This window comes from Microcaecilia unicolor, chromosome 8 (assembly GCF_901765095.1).
Source record: "Microcaecilia unicolor chromosome 8, aMicUni1.1, whole genome shotgun sequence".
Classification (NCBI taxonomy): domain Eukaryota; kingdom Metazoa; phylum Chordata; class Amphibia; order Gymnophiona; family Siphonopidae; genus Microcaecilia; species Microcaecilia unicolor.
Window position 1 is genome coordinate 119,468,006 of NC_044038.1, and position 13,414 is coordinate 119,481,419.

Below are 13,414 nucleotides of genomic sequence, written 5' to 3' on the forward strand. Positions count from 1 at the left end.
GTTTTTTCTCTCCCTATTTTTGGTGCCTTTACCGCCATTACGAGTTTTGATTTCGCCGGCGTGATTTTTCCGCCCATGTCATCGAAGTCTCCCAGCGGCTTCAAGAAGTGCACCCAGTTCACCCGGGTAATCTCGCTCACTGATAGTCACGCGTCGTGTCTTCAGTGTCTGGGGGCTGGGCATCGCCCGCAGGTCTGTAGTCTTTGCGCCCTTTTACAGAAGAGGACTCAGGTAGCAAGATTGGCCTAGTGGAACGTGTTGTTCTTGGGCTCTTCGTCAGCAACAGCACCGGGGGCATCGAGTGCATCGACGTCGACAGCTTCAAGACCTTCAACCTCGGCATCGACTGCATCGAGGCATCGACCCTCTGCATCGTCGGTACCGAGACATCGAAAGGCTGCGTCGGCGTCGGTGGTACCAGGACCTCCACTAGTGCTGATGTCGTCGGACGGTGGTGCTTCGACTGGAGCGCAGGTGAGGGCTGTCCATTCCCCTGCTGGTGGCGGTGAGCCTTCGGGTGGGTCTCCCCCTACCCTGAGAGCTCCTGCGGTACAGCCCCCCCGAGACCGACCTTCTTCGGCCTCGGCCCCGAGGAAGCGATGGCTGGATTCTACGTCCTCCTCGTCGGTACCGGGAAGTTCCGGTGACAGGCTTCGTTTGAAAAAGTCAAAGAAGCATCGACACCGGTCTCCTTCCCGCATCGGTACCGAGAGCTCTGGGTCGCCGAGGAAGTTGGCACCCAGTAGGCATCGGCACCGGGAGGACCGCTCACCCTCTATTCAGGAGGTGTCGATGCGTTCCACCTTGGACAGCCCGGAACAGCCTCCACGCCCGGAACAGACTCTGACCTCGACGCCTGCATCGGCTTCCATGTCTTTCTCCACAGCCGCTCTGCACGAGAGTCTCCAGGCCGTTCTCCCAGAGATCCTGGGAGAGCTGTTGCGCCCTTCCCCTCCGGTACCGTGGGTGCTTGCTCCACCGGTACCGTCGAGTGAGGCGCCGGCTGGCTTCTTGCCCGGGGTGAGGTCTCCGACATCGGTGCCGCTTGCGGTACCGACTGCGGTCGCCTCCCAGGAAGGCTCCCCGACGACATCGGCGGAGGGAGCTTCGCCAGTGCGGGCGAGGGAGTCTACCTCTTGACGCTCCCACCGTGGCCGTTTTTCCACGGAGTCGAGTCGGGCACGGCTTCAGACGCAGGTTCATGAACTTGTGTCTGATACCGATGGTGAGGCCTCGTGGGAGGAGGAGGAGGACATCAGATATTTCTCTGACGAGGAGTCTGATGGCCTTCCTTACGATCCCACTCCCTCCCCTGAAAGGCAGCTTTCTCCTTCCGAGAGTCTGTCTTTCGCGGCCTTTGTCCGGGAGATGTCTACGGCCATCCCCTTCCCGGTGGTTGTGGAGGACGAGCCCAGGGCTGAAATGTTTGAGCTCCTGGACTATCCTTCTCCACCTAAGGAAGCGTCCACAGTACCCATGCATCATGTCCTAAAAAAGACATTGCTGGCGAACTGGACCAAGCCTCTAAGTAATCCCCACATTCCCAAGAAGATCGAGTCCCAGTACCGGATCCATGGGGACCCAGAGCTGATGCGCACTCAGTTGCCTCATGACTCTGGAGTTGTGGATTTGGCCCTAAGGAAGGCTAAGAGTTCTAGAGAGCATGCTTCGGCGCCCCCGGGCAAAGACTCTAGAACCTTAGACTCCTTTGGGAGGAAGGCCTACCATTCTTCTATGCTCGTGGCCAAAATCCAGTCTTACCAGCTCTACACGAGCATACATATGCGGAACAATGTGCGGCAGTTGGCGGGCTTGGTGGACAAGCTCCCTCCTGAGCAAGCCAAGCCATTTCAGGAGGTGGTCAGGCAGCTGAAGGCGTGCAGAAAATTCCTGGCCAGAGGGGTATATGATACCTTTGATGTTGCGTCCAGGGCCGCTGCTCAAGGTGTGGTGATGCGCAGACTCTCATAGCTCCGTGCCTCCGACCTGGAGAATAGGATCCAGCAGCGGATTGCGGACTCCCCTTGCCGAGCGGACAATATTTTTGGAGAGAAAGTCGAACAGGTGGTAGAGCAGCTCCACCAGCGGGATACCGCTTTCGACAAGTTCTCCCGCCGGCAGCCTTCAGCATCTACCTCCTCAGGTAGACGTTTTTATGGGGGAAGAAAGACTGTTCCCTACTCTTCTGTTAAGCTTAGGTACAATCCTCCTTCTCGACAGCCTGTGGCCCGGGCTAAGCCCCAGCGCGCTCGCTCTCGTCAGCAGCGTGCGCCTCAGCAAGGCCCCACGGCTCCCCAGCAAAAGCAGGGGGCGAGCTTTTGACTGGCTCCAGCAGAGCATAGCCGACATCAACGTGTCAGTGCCGGGCGATCTGCCGGTCGGGGGGAGGTTGAAAATTTTTCACCAAAGGTGGCCTCTCATAACCTCCGACCGTTGGGTTCTTCAAATAGTCCGGCAAGGATACACCCTCAATTTGGCCTCGAAACCTCCAAATTGCCCACCGGGAGCTCAATCCTACAGCTTCCAGCACAAGCAGGTACTTGCAGAGGAAGTCTCCGCCCTTCTCAGCGCCAATGCGGTCGAGCCCGTGCCATCCGGGCAAGAAGGGCTGGGATTCTATTCCAGGTACTTCCTTGTGGAAAAGAAAACAGGGGGGATGCGTCCCATCCTAGACCTAAGGGCCCTGAACAAATATCTGGTCAAGGAAAAGTTCAGGATGCTTTCCCTGGGCACCCTTCTTCCCATGATTCAGGAAAACGATTGGCTATGCTCTCTGGACTTGAAGGACGCCTACACGCACATCCCGATACTGCCAGCTCACAGGCAGTATCTGCGATTTCAGTTGGGCACACGTCACTTCCAGTACTGTGTGCTACCCTTTGGGCTCGCCTCTGCACCCAGAGTGTTCACGAAGTGCTTGGCGGTAGCTGCGTCACTTCGCAGGCTGGGGGTACACGTGTTCCCCTATCTCGACGATTGGCTGGTGAAGAACACATCTGAGGCAGGAGCTCTGCAGTCCATGCAGATGACTATTCGACTCCTGGAGCTACTGGGGTTTGTGATAAATTATCCAAAGTCCCATCTTCTCCCAGTGCAGAGACTCGAATTCATAGGAGCTCTGCTGGATTCTCGGACGGCTCATGCCTATCTCCCAGAGACGAGAGCCAACAACTTGTTGTCCCTCGTCTTGCGGGTGCGAGTGTCCCAGCAGATCACAGCTCGGCAGATGTTGAGATTGCTGGGCCACATGGCCTCCACAGTTCATGTGACTCCCATGGCCCGCCTTCACGTGAGATCTGCTCAATGGACCCTAGCTTCCCAGTGGTTTCAGGCTGCTGGGGATCTAGAAGACGTGATCTACCTGTCCACGAGTTTTCTCAAATCCCTGTATTGGTGGACGATTTGGTCCAATTTGACTCTGGGACGTCCTTTCCAAATTCCTCAGCCACAAAAAGTGCTGACTACGGATGCGTCTCTCCTGGGGTGGGGAGCTCATGTCGATGGGCTTCACACCCAGGGAAGCTGGTCCCTCCAGGAACGCGATCTGCAGATCAATCTCCTGGAGTTACGAGCGGTCTGGAACGCTCTGAAGGCTTTCAGAGATCGGCTGTCCCACCAAATTATCCAAATTCAGACAGACAACCAGGTTGCCATGTATTACATCAACAAGCAGGGGGGCACCGGATCTCGCCCCCTGTGTCAGGAAGCCGTCAGCATGTGGCTGTGGGCTCGCCGTTACAGCATGTTGCTCCAAGCCACATATCTGGCAGGCGTAAACAACAGTCTGGCCGACAGGTTGAGCAGGATTATGCAACCTCACGAGTGGTCGCTCAATTCCCGTGTAGTGCGACAGATCTTCCAGGTGTGGGGCACCCCCTTGGTAGATCTCTTTGCATCTCGAACCAACCACAAAGTCCCTCAGTTCTGTTCCAGGCTTCAGGCCCCCGGCAGACTGGCATCGGATGCCTTCCTGCTGGACTGGGGGGAGGGTCTGCTGTATGCTTATCCTCCCATACCTCTGGTGGGGAAGACTTTGTTGAAACTCAAGCAAGACCGAGGCACCATGATTCTGATTGCTCCTTTTTGGCCGCGTCAGATCTGGTTCCCTCTTCTTCTGGAGTTGTCCTCCGAAGAACCGTGGAGATTGGAGTGTTTTCCGACCCTCATCACACAGGACGAAGGGGCGCTTCTGCATCCCAACCTCCGGTCTCTGGCTCTCACGGCCTGGATGTTGAGAGCGTAGACTTTGCCTCTTTGGGTCTATCGGAGGGTGTCTCCCGTATCTTGCTTGCTTCCAGGAAAGATTCCACTAAGAGGAGTTGCTTCTTTCTATGGAGGAGGTTTGCCGTCTGGTGTGACAGCAAGGCCCTAGATCCTCGCTCTTGTCCTACACAGACCCTGCTTGAATACCTTCTGCACTTGTCTGAGTCTGGTCTCAAGACCAACTCTGTAAGGGTTCACCTTAGTGCAATCAGTGCATAATATTACCGTGTGGAAGGTAAGCCGATCTCAGGACAGCCTTTAGTTGTTCGCTTCATGAGAGGTTTGCTTTTGTCAAAGCCCCCTGTCAAACCTCCTACAGTGTCATGGGATCTCAATGTCGTTCTCACCCAGCTGATGAAACCTCCTTTTGAGCCACTGAACTCCTGCCATCTGAAGTACTTGACCTGGAAGGTCATTTTCTTGGTGGCAGTTACTTCAGCTCGTAGAGTCAGTGAGCTTCAGGCCCTGGTAGCCCAGGCCCCTTACACCAAATTTCATCATAACAGAGTAGTCCTCTGCACTCACCCTAAGTTCTTGCCAAAGGTTGTGTCGGAGTTCCATCTGAACCAGTCAATTGTCTTGCCATCATTCTTTCCCCAGTCTCATACTCGCCCTGCTGAACGTCAGCTGCACACATTGGACTGCAAAAGAGCATTGGCCTTCTATCTGGAGCGGACACAGCCCAACAGACAGTCCGCCCTATTGTTTGTTTCTTTTGATCCCAACAGGAAGGGAGTGGCTGTGGGGAAACGCACCATATCCAATTGGCTAGCAGATTGCATTTCCTTCACTTACGCCCAGGCTGGCCTGGCTCTTGAGGGTCATGTCACGGCTCATAATGTTAGAGCCATGGCAGCGTCGGTAGCCCACTTGAAGTCAGCCACTATTGAAGAGATTTGCAAAGCTGCGACGTGGTCATCTGTCCACACATTCACATCTCATTACTGCCTGCAGCAGGATACCCGACGCGACAGTTGGTTCGGGCAGTCAGTGCTTCAGAATCTGTTCGGGGTTTAGAATCCAACTCCACCCCCCTAGGCCCATGTTTATTCTGTTCCAGGCTACACTCTAGTTAGTTGGATAAATTGTTAGGTCAATCTCAGTTATGTCCTCGCCGTTGCGAGGCCCAATTGACCATGTTTGTTGTTTTGAGTGAGCCTGGGGGCTAGGGATACCCCATCAGTGAGAACAAGCAGCCTGCTTGTCCTCGGAGAAAGCGAATGCTACATACCTGTAGAAGGTATTCTCCGAGGACAGCAGGCTGATTGTTCTCACAAACCCGCCCGCCTCCCCTTTGGAGTTGTGTCTTCCCTTGCCTTTGTTTTGCTACATATGGGACTGACGAACACGAGCCGGTTCGGGCGGGAAGACGGCCGCGTATGCGCGGTGCGCATCGGCGCGTGAGGGCTAGCAAAGGACTTTGCTAGAAAAGTGTTCCGATTGGAGGGGCTGCCGTGGACGTCACCCATCAGTGAGAACAATCAGCCTGCTGTCCTCGGAGAATACCTTCTACAGGTATGTAGCATTCGCTATGCTTTAAATTTTTAAAGGGAGGTTTGACAAAGGGATTGTAGTAATTTGTTCCAGTGTTCAGAGCCCTGTAGAGAGAAAATGGCTTTCCTGATGTGTTCATGTATGATTTCGTGAAAAGACGGTACTACCAACAAATTTTGGGAAAATAATCGAAGTGGTCTCTGGTAACCGGGAAAGAGATGGTGGTTCACCAGAATGGTGGGTTTTGTAGCAGAATTTTATAAATAATATAGTGGGGCAGTGGAAGCCAATGTACAGCTTTTAGCATAGGGTTTACATGGTCAAATTTCTTTTTTCTGTTTATTAGTTTTATGGCAGTGTTTTGGATTATCTCTAAATGTCTGATATCTGTGGTTTTAAGACCCAGATATAATGAATTACAGTAATCTAGTTTACTAATCAAAAAAAAAGTGTACAAGAATATTAATCACTGGTAGATCAATAAATGGGCGAATTTAATGAATCTGTCTGAACCTGTAGAAACAGTTCTTAGTCACATTAGAGATCTGTTGGTGAAATGAGAGAGATTTGTCTAAATAAATACCTAGGATTTTGGTATTTTGCATTTGAGAAACGGGTGTAGAATTGAGGAGAGTAGGATGTTTGAAAGTTCCATTTAATGAATTATTATTTTTATTATTATTTGTTACATTTGTATCCCACATTTTCCCACCTATTTGCAGGCTCAATGTGGCTTACATATTACCGTTAATGGTGATAGCCGATTCCGGTATGAACAAATACATGGTGTGAGTAATACAAAGTGATAATGTGGTGGAATGAAGTACATGTATGGTAGGTTGGATTGGGGGGTCTTAGAGATGGAGAGGGGAGGAAGAGTCAGGTAATGTTCATTAAGGTCTTTGGTTACATTGTGACGTAGATGTCCAGGTATTTTATGTTGAGACAGTGGGGTATGCCCTTCTGAACAGGTCTGTCTTTAGTGCTTTCCAGAAGTCTAGATGGTTGAGCATAGTTTTTACTGCTTTTGGCAGTGCGTTCCATAGTTGTGTGCTTAAATAGGAAAAGCTGGTTGCATGGATAGATTTGTATTTGAGTACTTTGTTACTTGGGTAGTGGAGGTTTAGGTATGATCGTGTAGATTTTGTGCTGTTTCTGGCTGGCAGATCGATGAGTTCTGTCATGTATCCCAATGCCTCGCCGTAAATTATTTTGTGAACAGTCATGCAGATTTTGAAAGCGATGCGTTCTTTGATTGGTAGCCAGTGCAGTTTTTCTCGAAGTGGTTTGGCACTCTCAAAACGTGTTTTTCCAAATATTAGTCTGGCTGCTGTGTTTTGGGTGGTTTGAAGTTTCTTTATGATTTGATCTTTGCATCCCGCATAGATTCCATTACAGTAGTCAGCGTGACTTAGTACCATTGACTGTATCAGGCTGCGGAATATTTCCCTTGGAAAGTATAGTTTCACGCATTTAAGTTTCCACATTGCTAAAAACATTTTCTTTATGGTGGACTTCGCTTGGGTCTCTAGTGATAGGTTACGGTCGATTGTCACTCCGAGAATTTTCAGGTTGTCTGAGATAGGGAGGGTGTAGCCTGGGGTGTTAATGTTAGTGGGTTTGTATGTATTGTATTGGGATGATATATGGTGAGACAGTGTGTTTTTTCTGTGTTGAGTTTTAATTGGAATGCGTTTGCCCATGAGTTCGTGATGTTTAACTGAGCTTGATTTCGTTGGTGATTTCTGCCAGATCACGTTTGTAGGGGATGTATAGTGTAACATCATCAGCGTAGATAAATGGGTTTAGGCCTTGGGGTGGATAAGGCCTTGGCTAGTGGAATCATCATGAGATTGAAAAGGATTGGTGATAATGGTGATCCTTGTGGCACTCCGCAACCTGGTTTCCATGGTGGCGATGTGTTTGTTTTTGATTTCACTTGATATGTTCTTGTAGTTAGAAAACCCTTGATCCAATTGAGGGTGTTGCCACTGATTCCGAAATAGTCTACGATTCTTAGCAGTATGTTATGGTTAACCATGTCGAACGCACTTGACATGTCAAATTGGAGGAGAAGAATGCTCTTGCCTAATGCTATTTCCTGCCTGAATTTGGTTAGGAGAGTTGTTGGGGTCGAAATCCTGATTGTGGCTCATGTAGTATAGCGAATTTATTTATGTAGTTGTTGAGTTGTTTGGTCACCAGTCCTTCCATTAGTTTGACTACTAATGGGATAGATGCTACGGGGTGATAGTTGGTAATGTCGTTTGATTTTTTTCTTGGTGTCTTTTGGGATTGGGTTGAGCAGGATGTTGCCTTTCTCTTTAGGGTAGCTACCCTGTTGAAGCATGAAGTTTAAGTGGGATGTGAGATCTGTTATGAAGCGTTGAGAGGCAGACTGTATGAGGTAACTGGAGAAGAGCATTCATTTCGATTTTTCTCTGTGTTAAGTAAAAGTTTATTTCATTGTAGCCACTTGGTTATCTGTACCAGATTACTATTTAGGGTGTGGATCATTTTGGTGTCTGTCTGGTCAATATAATGTAAAAGCTGTATGTCGTCTGCATACACAAAACCTGTGAATTCTAAGGACTGAGCAAGTGTGAGAAGTAGAACCAGAAAAATATTAAATAACATGGGGAAAAGAATTGATCCTTTTGGGACTCCTGAATCGAGAATGAATGGCATGGATTTCTGGTCCTGATATTGAACTGTGTATGAACGTGTAGAGGGTAAGCCTCTAGTTGTTTGCTGCATGTGAGGTTTGCTGTTGACAAAGCCCCCTGTCAAACCTCCACCTGTGTCATGGGACCTCAGTGTCATTCATTCCCAGCTGATGAAAGCTTCTTTTGAGCCACTGTATTCCTGCCATCTGAAGTTCTTGACCTGGAAGGTAATTTTCCTGGTGGCTGTTACTTCAGCTCATACAGTCAGTGAGCTTCAGGCCTTAGTAGTGGATGTGTCATACACAAAATTTCATCACAACAGAGTAGTCCTCCACATGCACCACAAGTTCCTGCCTAAGGTAGTGTTTGAATTCCATCTGAACCAGTCGATTGTCTTGCTAACATTCTTTCCTCAACCTCATGCCCATCCTGGTGAGAACACCTTGCACACCTTGGACTGCAAGCGAGCATGGGTCTATTACATGGAGCAGACTAAGCCCCACAGACAGTCCATCCAACTTTTTGTTTCTTTTGATCCAAACAGGATGGGGTTGCCGTAAGAAAACGCACCATCTCTAATTGGCTGGCAGATTGCATTTCTTTCATTTATGCCCAGGTTTGGCTGACCCTGGAGGGTTATGTCAAGGCTCACAGTGTCAGAGCCATGCTGCGTCAGTAGCCCACTTGCAGTCAGCCTTCATTGAGAAAATTTGCAAGGCTGCATTCACATCACACTACTAACTGAGGTCTAGAATCCAACTCCTCTCCCTGTACCTTACAACAAGGTGGAGGCAAGAAGGAAGGAGCAACGGCTCCCTGCTCCAGCCTCGGGCCTACCCGGAACAAAATGGCGGCGCTGGGCAGGGCTGAACACCATATCAGGAGTTGGTAGCCCACTTGCAGTCAGCCTCCATTGAGGAAATTTGCAAGGCTGCAATGTGGTCTTCATTCCACACATCCATTTCTCATTACTGTCTTGATCAGGATACCCAACAGAACAGTTGGTTTGGACAGACAGTATTGCAGAATCTGTTTGGGGTGTAGAATCCAACTCCCCCCCCCCCCCCCCCCCAACATGCACACACACACAAGGCCTGTTGCCTTCTGTTCCAGGTTACACTCTCACTTAGTTTGTATATAGTTTCAGGTTAATCTCTGTAATGTGCTCGCCATTGTGAGGCCCAATTGACTAATGGTGGTTGCTTTCGGTGACCATGGATGCAGGGATTCCCCATGGGTGACCTTGTCTTCGGAGAAAGCGAAGATGCTTATCTGTAGCAGGAATTTATACTCCTCGCCCGGTTGGCCGTGGAGGTGGTGTTGGGCTACTACTTTCACCCTCTTGTAGATTTCAACCTCTTCCTCCACCTCAGTCTCACTGCTTTTCTTCCTTCGAAGTCCACTCCATCCGTCTACTCACTCCTCTGCCTCTCCAAGTAGCAGTCATTTATCGACCCCCTGATAAGTCCCTTTCTTACTTTCTCACTGACTTTGTTGCCTGGCTTTCCTTCTTTCTTGAACCTTCATCTCCTTCCCTCATTCTTGGGGATTTTAACATTCATGCTAATGATCCCTCTGACTCATGCTTCTCAGTTTCTTGCTTTAACATCCTCTTTCAATCTTCAACTGTGCTGCACTGCCCCTACTCACCAGAATGGCCACTGTCTTGATCTTATCCTCTTCTCAAACTGCTCACTCTCCAGTTTCTGTGCCTCAACTCTTCCCCTCTCTGACCATCATCTGATAACTTTCACACTTAAACAGCCTCCTCTCCAGTTCCGTCCAATCTTAACCAACACATTTATTTATTTATTTTTGTTATATTTGTACCCCCCGCTTTCCCACGCATGGCAGACTCAATGCGGCTTACATGGGACAATGGAGGGTTACGTGACTTGCCCAGAGTCACAAGGAGCTGCCTGTGCTGGGAATCGAACTCAGTTCCCCAGGACCAAAGTCCACCACCCTAACCACTAGGCCACTCCTCCACTAGGAATCTTCAGGCTATTGACCCTTCTACTCTGTCCCCCAATGTTTCAAATTTCTTCTCTACCACTATGTTATCCGTCAATGAGGCTGTCTTTTTCTATAATACTATTCTCTCCTCTGCTCTGGATACTCTCCCTCCTCCCATTCCCCGTTCTGTAAAATGTACCAAACCCCAGCCTTGGCTAACCTCTAGAATCCGCTACCTACGTTCCTGTGCCCGCTCTGCAGAACGCCTTTGGCTGAAATCCCGTGCCCATGCTGACTTCATACATTTCAAATTCTTGCTGACCTCCTTCCAGTCTGCTCTTTTACTTGCCAAACAGGACTATTACATCCAGTTGACAAATTCTCTTTGCTCAAACCCTCGAAGTCTCTTTGCCACACTGAACTCTCTCCTCAAAGTGCCTTCACCTCCAACTCCCCCTTCACTTTCTCCCCAGACTCTGGCTGAGTACTTTCATGATAAGGTTCACAAGATTAGCCTCGAATTCTCAACCAGGTCACCTCCACCTCTTCTTCCCTTAGTCCATTCTCTCAGCCCTCCAACCCCTGCCTCCTTTTCTGAAATCACTGAAGAGGAAACTACACGTCTAGTAGCGCTTTAGAAATGATTAGTAGTAGTAGTCCTCCTCAAAACTAACTACCTGTTCCTCTGATCCTATTCTCACCCATCTACTTAACACTATCTCACCTACTGTCATCCCTTTTATCTGTCATATCCTCAATCTTTCACTTTCCACTGCGACTGTTCCTGATGCCTTCAAACATGCCGTAGTCACACCACTCCTTAAAAAACCTTCATTGGATCCTACCTCTCCTTCCACCTATCACCCCATCTCCCTCCTTCCTTTCCTATCCAAGATACTTGAATGTGCTGTTCATCATCGTTGCCTTGACTTTCATCTCGAGCTATTCTTGATCCACTTCAATCTGGCTTTCACCCCCTTCATTCAACCGAAACAGCGCTAGCTAAAGTCTCCAATGACCTGTTCCTGGCCAGATCCAAAGGGCTCTATTCTATCCTCATTCTTCTCGATCTATCTGCTGCTTTTGACACTGTTTATCACAGCTTACTTCTTGATATGCTGTCCTCACTTGGATTTAAGGGCTCTGTTCTTTCCTGGTTTTCTTCTTATCTCTCTCAGCGTACTTTTAATGTATACTCTAGTGGATCCTCCTCTACTTCTATCCCACTGTCAGTTGGTGTACCTCAGGAATCTGTCCTGGGACCTCTTCTTTTCTCCATCTATACTTTTTCCCTTGGTACTCTGATCTCATCCCATGGTTTTCAGTATCATCTTTACGCTGGCGACTCCCAGATCTACCTCTCCACATCAGAAATCTCAGCAGGAATCCAGGCCAAAGTATCAGCCTGCCTGTCTGACATTGCTGCCTGAATCGCCATCTGAAACTAAACATGACCAAGACTGAGCTTCTTATCTTTCCACCTTAACCAACCTCTCCTCTTCCCCCATTCTCTATTTCTGTGGATAACACTCTCATCCTTCCTGTCTCATCAGTTCGTAACTTTGGGGTCATCTTCGACTCCTCCCTCTCCTTCTCTGCATCTATTCAGCAGACTGCTAAAACCTGTCATTTCTTTCTCTATAATATCAGCAAAATTCACCCTTTCCTTTCTGAGCACACTACTAGAACCCTCATCCACACTCTTATCACCTCTCGCTTAGACTATTGCAACTTGCTTCTCACAGGTCTCCCACTTAGCCATCTCTCTCCTCTTCAATCTGTTCAAAATTCTGCTTTTCGACTAATATTCCGCCAATTTCGCTATGCTCATATTAGCCCTCTCCTGAAGTCACTTCACTGGCTCCCTATCCATTTCCACATGTTACCGGAAATAATTTAAATGTTATTAATATCCATTAAAAATGTTACAGAATTGTCACAGTCCTAATATGATATTTAAGAACAAAGAGCAGGGGAATATTTTAAGAGCACTCGCTAAAATTTCTCTACCACTTACCTATAAGGTAAGAATGATTTACAATTGCAAGAATACAAGGAAGTAAATGCTATATGCTTGTAATTTCACTAGCAGATACTGCAAGATTTAAAAGTATGTACTCAGAGTATGGCACTAAATTTTAAAAGTGACCATGTGCTATCAGTATAACTTTAAAAGATACCATATGCTCAGAACACAAAGGCCCTCATGATCAAAAGCCCTGCCCTAAAAATAGCGCCAGGACAGCGCAGGGCTTTTCTGCATCGATGATCAAAGATAATGCATGCAAATCTAAGCAGCGCTATTATCTTTGATTATCATGTTGAAGTGTGGGAGAATTGCGCCTGAGCATGCACTCAGCACAATCCTCCCGCACTTGTTTGACAGGTCTGGGCTGTCAAAAGCCCAAACCTGTCAAACAGCCTGCCCCGAGGCCCGAACAACGAGGCCCCCCCCCCAAACCCCCAGAAAACGTCGTGGCCGCCGCCGGCCAAACCCTCTCCCACCCTCCCACCCAGCTACGGGGGGGGGGGGGGGGCTGGAGGTCCGGTGGACCTCCAGCCCCCGAAACCCCCAGAAATCGTTGCTCCATCGATGGGGGGGGGGGGGGGCCCCATCCCGGCCCCCCTACCTTGTGTTGGAGGAAGGACGCAGCCTGCCTGCCTCCCTCCTCTTCCTGTCAGTCGAAGCCCAAAATGGCGGCGCCCAGCACCGCCCACTGCATCCTGGGATGCACTGGGCGGGGCTACATACCATGTAAGGGAGCGATTCCCTTACATGGTCTGTAGCCCCGCCCAGTGCATCCCAGGATGCAGTGGGCGGTGCTGGGCGCCGCCATTTTGGGCTTCGACTGACAGGAAGAGGAGGGAGGCAGGCAGGCTGCGTCCCTCCTCCAACACAAGGTAGGGGGGTCGGGAGGGGGACGGGGCCAGGGGGGTGTCACGACACCACGGACCACCAGGGAATTTAAGGAGAACGCTGGGGGGAGTATTTGGGGTGGGCTGGAGGTCCACCGGACCTCTAGCCCCCCCCCCCC

General features: G+C 49.5%; 1 protein-coding gene across 4 annotated transcripts in view; it reads left to right on the forward strand.

Annotated features, from left to right (window-relative positions):
• PAIP2 (poly(A) binding protein interacting protein 2) overlaps nucleotides 1-13,414 on the forward strand; it is a 290,265-nt gene that overhangs the window by 63,585 nt on the left and 213,266 nt on the right. The window lies entirely within an intron of this gene.